This window comes from Chrysochloris asiatica, unplaced genomic scaffold (genome assembly GCF_000296735.1).
Source record: "Chrysochloris asiatica unplaced genomic scaffold, ChrAsi1.0 scaffold00122, whole genome shotgun sequence".
Classification (NCBI taxonomy): domain Eukaryota; kingdom Metazoa; phylum Chordata; class Mammalia; order Afrosoricida; family Chrysochloridae; genus Chrysochloris; species Chrysochloris asiatica.
Window position 1 is genome coordinate 5,879,988 of NW_006408640.1, and position 5,999 is coordinate 5,885,986.

The window sequence follows — 5,999 nt, forward strand, 5'->3', positions numbered from 1 at the left end:
GGGAACATATCTAACAATTTATCAGCCCAGAGGGTTTGGTTTAATATAATTTTCATAGGGTTACTAAGGTGCTAAAATGCCATCTTGTTTTCCCTATGGACATGAGGCACATAAACAACAACCATTGTCATGGATAAATTGTGTACTCTCCCCCAGTCCTATCCTCCCTCAGAAAATATGTGTCAGCTTGGCTGGGTCATGATGCTTAATGATTTGGCAGTCATATAATTCAGCAGTTATGTGATGATCCTCCATCAAATCCCCATGGTGTGATCTGATGCGATAAACCTGGTGTGGAGTCCTGGTTTGGCTGTGTATGATAAGCATTTAACTACAAGGTTGGTTTGAACCATAAGATTGGTGGTTCAAACTCATCAGTTGCTCCTTGGAAACCTTATACAGAGTCTCTATAAGTCAGAACTGACTCAACGGCACTTAACAACAACAACCCTTAATTCCATCTTAACCTTGATCCAATGTCAGAGAATTTCCCTGAAACACCTTTCATCTTACAATATATAAAAGGAGTGAGAAGTGAGCAAAGAAGGGGGCCCCTACTACCACCAAGAAAGTAGGAGGGTAGTATGTCCTTTAGAATCTGGGGTCCCTGGACTGTGAAGCTCCTAGATGCAAGGAAAGACTGAGACCAAGACATAGGAACAGCTCCAGGAATGCTGGGCCTGCAGATGCTGAAAGGAGACAAGGCCCTTTCTCCAGAGCTGGCACTCTGAATTTGGACTTCTAGCCTTCTAAACTGTGAGATAACACATTTCTGTTTGTTAAAGCCACCTAGTTGCTGTATTTCTGTTATAGCAGCACTAGATCACTGAGGCAACTACATCAAAGGATTCATCAGTGGATTTTCAGGATGCTTAAGCAAAAACTTTAAATCTTGTTACGGTTCGCAATCCGCTGGTCTGCAGGTGAGGGTATTACAACAGTTTTCTTGGGATTCTTTTTTATTTAATTGTAGTGAATATACAGGCTAATTCCTTCAAGTGTAACTGCAGTGTGTGTTGTTAGCAAGATTTCGAAGGGTCTTTCCCACTTGGGCTGGATAAGGCTGTCTCTCCAAGTTCTAAGAAAGACTAGGTCCTTGAGTTGAAAATGGTACTTTGGAAAGAAGAAAATCCAGTAGATAAGGCACAGATAACTATCAACAGATGCTTCCCCAAGGATAACAAGTTGTGGACCATTTGTTACCCAGAGGTTAGTCTGGAAGTGCCTCTAATATATAAGCTCAAAAGGGCTTAGTTTGAAACTAGGTGCTGTTTTAATTTTTTAACAAGGCAACATTTAAGGCTTCCACCCAAGTGTGTTTGACTTCTTCTGAAATTTTTGCCATATTTTTTAAAAAGGTTTGATATTCATTGATACATTCCAACTGAATTGTGGACTCCAAATTGAATGCAGTTTCCAAGTTACTCCTAACTCTAAAGAAACCTTTTGGGTGCTTTAGCAATGAAGTGAGGTCCATTGTCATAATATATGTAGGAAGTCTACATGTTCAGATGATATTACCCATCACTCTCTTGATTTCTTCCCTTTCTTTGTTCATGTTGCAAGGGAAGGCTTCTGGTCACCCTGAGAACGTGTCAATAAAAAAAGAGCATGTGTCTATAAAGGCTGGTGTGGCACTGTGGGTTAATGCACTGGACTGCAAGGTCAGTTTGAACCACAAGATAGGTGGTTCAAGCTCACCAGCTGCTCCTTGGAAACCCTATACAGGGTTGCTATGGGTCAAAACCAACTGGATGGTAATTAACAACAATGTAATTTTCTGTGCTCAAGGCATTTCTGATAAGTCCACTTGCCATTGTTCTCCTGGAATGTTTACTTGAATTTGAACTCCTCAAGGATGGCTGTTGAAATTTGGGGTTATTATTGGCACTAAAAAAGCAGCTCTTAATGACCCAGTGGGTGGTGGTAGCACATAGCCCAGTTCCCAGGAAGTCTGTTTGTTATTTTTTGTTTTGTTTTGTTTGTGTCTGTTGTTGTTGTTGTTCAGTGCCGTCGAGTCGGTTCCGACCCATAGCGACCCTGTACAGGGTTTCCGAGGGTGTAAATCTTTACGGGAGTAGAAAGCCTCATCTTTCTCCCGCGGAGCAGCTGGTAGTTTCGAACCGCTGACCTTAAGGTTTGCAGCCCGATTCGTAACCACTACGCTACCAGAGCTCCTTAGTTTGTGTCTAAAGACTATTTATTTAGGAGCAAAGGGTGGGCAGAGCCACTGGTAGGGGAAGGCAATGGCACTAACTTAGAATTGGCACCTCACAGCCAGGAGTACAGGCAGTTTAGGAAGGGTCCTTAGTCTCCCATCACCACCCATCCCAAGACTGGTGGCCTGGGATGCTGATACCACAGGGTACTGAGGGGTGGCTTGTGGAAGAGCCTAGGGAGAGGGTTGAGAAAGAGGCAGGACCCAGGCTGGCACCCAAATATTTTATTGGGGAGGGTGGGGCTGGAAGGCACCACCCATCTTCATTGCGCTGCTCCCTGAGTCCTGCAGCTTTATCTCATTGGGGAGCTGGTGTGAGGTGGAGAAGGGCTCAATGTGAAGGGCCTTGACTGTGTCATCTGCCCAGAAAGCCAGCCCCACTGTGACTGGTGCCAGGGGCCTTGCAGTCTGACTGATGAAGCCACATTTCCCCAGTGTCTTGGTGTCCTCCTGCCATTACATGCTGAGTGGCTGCTTGAGGATGCTCTTGATGATATGCTTCAACTGGGACATGGTGCTGGACTCCTTGGCATCCGTGAAGATGGTGGTCTTGTGGAACACGTCCATTGCTGCCGGGGGTGGGGGGTGGCCTCCGTGATCCACCCATTCCCCAGAAAGTGCTTTTTTATACACTCATATATAACCTCAAACCCCAAGTGGGAAGACTCTTAAGCCTGCTTCAGGATTTTCTAAATAAAGCATGTTTTGAGGTACCACTACTTGTCTGCTACCAGCGCATTTCCATTTCTCCAGTTGTTTATGAGCTGGGTCCTTGTCTGAGTACTTATAGTCATCAAGCAGGGATAATGGAAGATGCAGGATCATGGCAGCTTGTTCCAAAAACATATTTGGAATCTATATAAATGTTTACAGCTTTTCCCAACTGGAGGGCTTGGATCATGACAATGAATTCAGTCTTTTGGGCCAAAGTGCTGCTGGAGTGGCAGTTTGCTTCAGTGGTCTCTCAAAAGGTGGTCACTGCATATCCGTCTTTGTGACTCTCATTGTTAATAAAGCTACTTCTGTTAGTATAAAGTTCAAGTCTATACTTATAAGACTTTCCACCAGGTTTGGTCTGCTGGAATAGACTTCAATTACCTGGACACACTTGTGGTTGATATCATAAATGGGCACTTATGGAAGGAAATTAGTGGGATTAAAACTGGAAATACCTTTTATAATGACCTCAGAATTGTCTAGAAGAATGGCCCGATATTTATTTACACAGTCTGTAGGTTCAGTGGACCCCTTTTTCCTTTAGCACAGTTAGCACTTGGTGGGGGGAAAAGATGATTATTGGCTCTGATGGGCTAAGCTTTTTGGCTTTTTAAATAAGAAAGTCAGTGGTGTCTACTTCTTGTAGGCATGCTGGCCATCCCAGTATTACAGTGCCAATGACTTTTGAGAAGTGGGCTAGAGGTCTCTGCCAGGACCCTGAAGTTTGGGTTAGCACTCTGGCAACTAGTCCTTGAGTCTCATGGACGTATAATTCAAAGGGCTTGGTGAGTTTTGGTAGTCTCAGAGCTAGTGCTAATGTTAATTTTTGCTTGGTGGCATTGCAAGTTTGTTGAAGCTCACCAGTCCGGATAAAGGGGCCATTTTCCTGTGCCCTTGCAGCTTCATTTTAAGGATTTGGCTAATAAGCTGAAGTTTAGAATTCAAGTAAAACAAGATCCAGCCATGCCTCCAAATCTTAATTGTGAGAGCAGGGAATGACTATCTGGCAAATAGCCTCCTTTCACTGAGGTAGCAATTTTCATTGTCCTTGTGTTATTTTGAAACCTAGAAAAGTCAGTGAGCATTGGGAGATTTGGGCTTTGATTTTGGAAACCTTATAGTCTGCTTGGCCTGAGAAGTTCAAAGTCTGAATAGCATGTCCTTTTTTACATGTTTTACTATGAGGAGATCATCCATATATTGTAATAGGACACTGTTCTGTAGCTTTGAGGTCTTTAGCTAGAGCAATTCCAAATAAGGTAGGGCTATTTTTGAATCTTTGTGGAAACACACACTAACACAGTTGTCCTTTGGAGCTCCTATGTTTCTTCCCATACAAAATTGAACAGCTCTTGGCTTTGTTCTTCTACCAGGATAAAGAAAAATGCATCCTATATGTCTAAAATTAAGTCCTGGTATGGCACTGTAGGATAAGCAATAGATGATAAACTCAGTGTGAATCACAAGGTTGGCAGTTCAAACTTACCACCTGCTCCTCAGAAACTCTATCCAGAGTAACTATGAGTTGGAACCAACTCAAAAGCACTGAACAGCAAGATCTAAAGTAGTGAACCATGAGTAGGATTGACAGTAAAGTATATCGATTGGGAACAACAAGGTGGACAGTCTTGACTCAGAGGTCCTGAACAAACTGGTATTCTTCTGTTGGGACTTTTTCAGAGGCAGGATGGCAGTACTATACAAAGGTAAGTCAAAAAGTATTGCTACAAGGTTCCATTTCATCCAAGCACAGACTTATTCCAAACAAAACATATTTGAACATGTCTCTGTGATCAGCGCATGGCTATCGATAAGCTTTCTCACTAACACAGGGCGCCTTCACAAAAAGGGTACTAAAAAAAAGTGTTGCACAAAGATCAGTGAAGTCAAAGAGCTGATCTTTCCATCAGTCTTTTAAACAGGATCAAAGCTAATAAATACAATTTTATGGAATGAATTGTAACTGAAGATAAGTCTTGGAGTTACCAATATGATCCAGAAAACAAGATCCAGTCAAAACAGTACCTTCTGAGGGAATCTGCTGGGCCTATTATATCCAGGAAGTTATAGTGACTACTTTTGGGGATTCAAAGAGGTATTTGATTTGTGCCTGACTCAATTCATGAGAGTTCCAATAGCCTCATGTGCATGTGAAAGCTGGACAATGAATCAGAAAGACCAAAGAAGAACTTATGCCTTTGAATTATGGTGATGTCAGACCATATTGAATATAGCATGAACTGCCAAAAGAATATGTAAATCTGTCTTAGAAGAAGTCCGGCTAGAATTAAAGATAGGAAGATTGCATCTCACATACTTTGGATATACTATCAGGAAGGATATACTATCCTGGAGAAGAACATCATGCTTGGTAAAGTAGAGGGTCGGTGAAAAAGAGGAAGACTCTCAATGAGATGGGTTGACATAGCAATTGCAACATGGGCTAAACCATAGGAATGCTTGTGAGGATGGCACAGGACTGGACAGTATTTTGTTCTGTTGTATATAGGTTCACTATGAGTTGAAACAAACTTGAAGACACCTACCAACAACAACAATGAATCTTGACAGATTTTCTTAAAGAACATGGGACAATCACAGGGGCTTATTAGGAAGAAGTTTTAAGAAAATTGAGAACTGCATGTGTTTAAAAAAAAATTTTTTAAAGGCCAGAAAAGTTGTACCAAGGAGTTTTTCTCCCATCATAACATTGCACCCACTCATTCTTCGAGGATAACAAGGGAGGTCCTACAAGAATTTCATTGGGAAACTTTTCTCTATCAACCCAACTGCCCTGATCTTGCCTTTCAGACTTCTTTTTGTCCCCAAACTCAGAGAAAGCTCCAAAGGAATATGACTTGTGCCTTTTGAGGATGCCAAACCTTGCAGTTCAAACTGACCTTGAGGTCCAGTGCTTATCCCTCAGAGCCATGCCTGCTCACCTTGGGGTTAGCAGCCCAACATGTAACCCACTAAGCTATAAGAGCCCCTGGGTAAAGGATTAGAGAGATGAAAACAGCATCTTCTCAATGGAGGACATGTCAAGAAATAATAGCTTCACAAT

At 42.4% G+C, this 5,999-nt stretch overlaps 1 pseudogene; it reads right to left on the minus strand.

The window, feature by feature from the left end:
- Positions 1-2,443: 2,443 nt before the first annotated feature.
- Positions 2,444-2,785, minus strand: LOC102835467 (annotated as a pseudogene).
- Between the last annotated feature and the right edge of the window lie 3,214 nt (positions 2,786-5,999).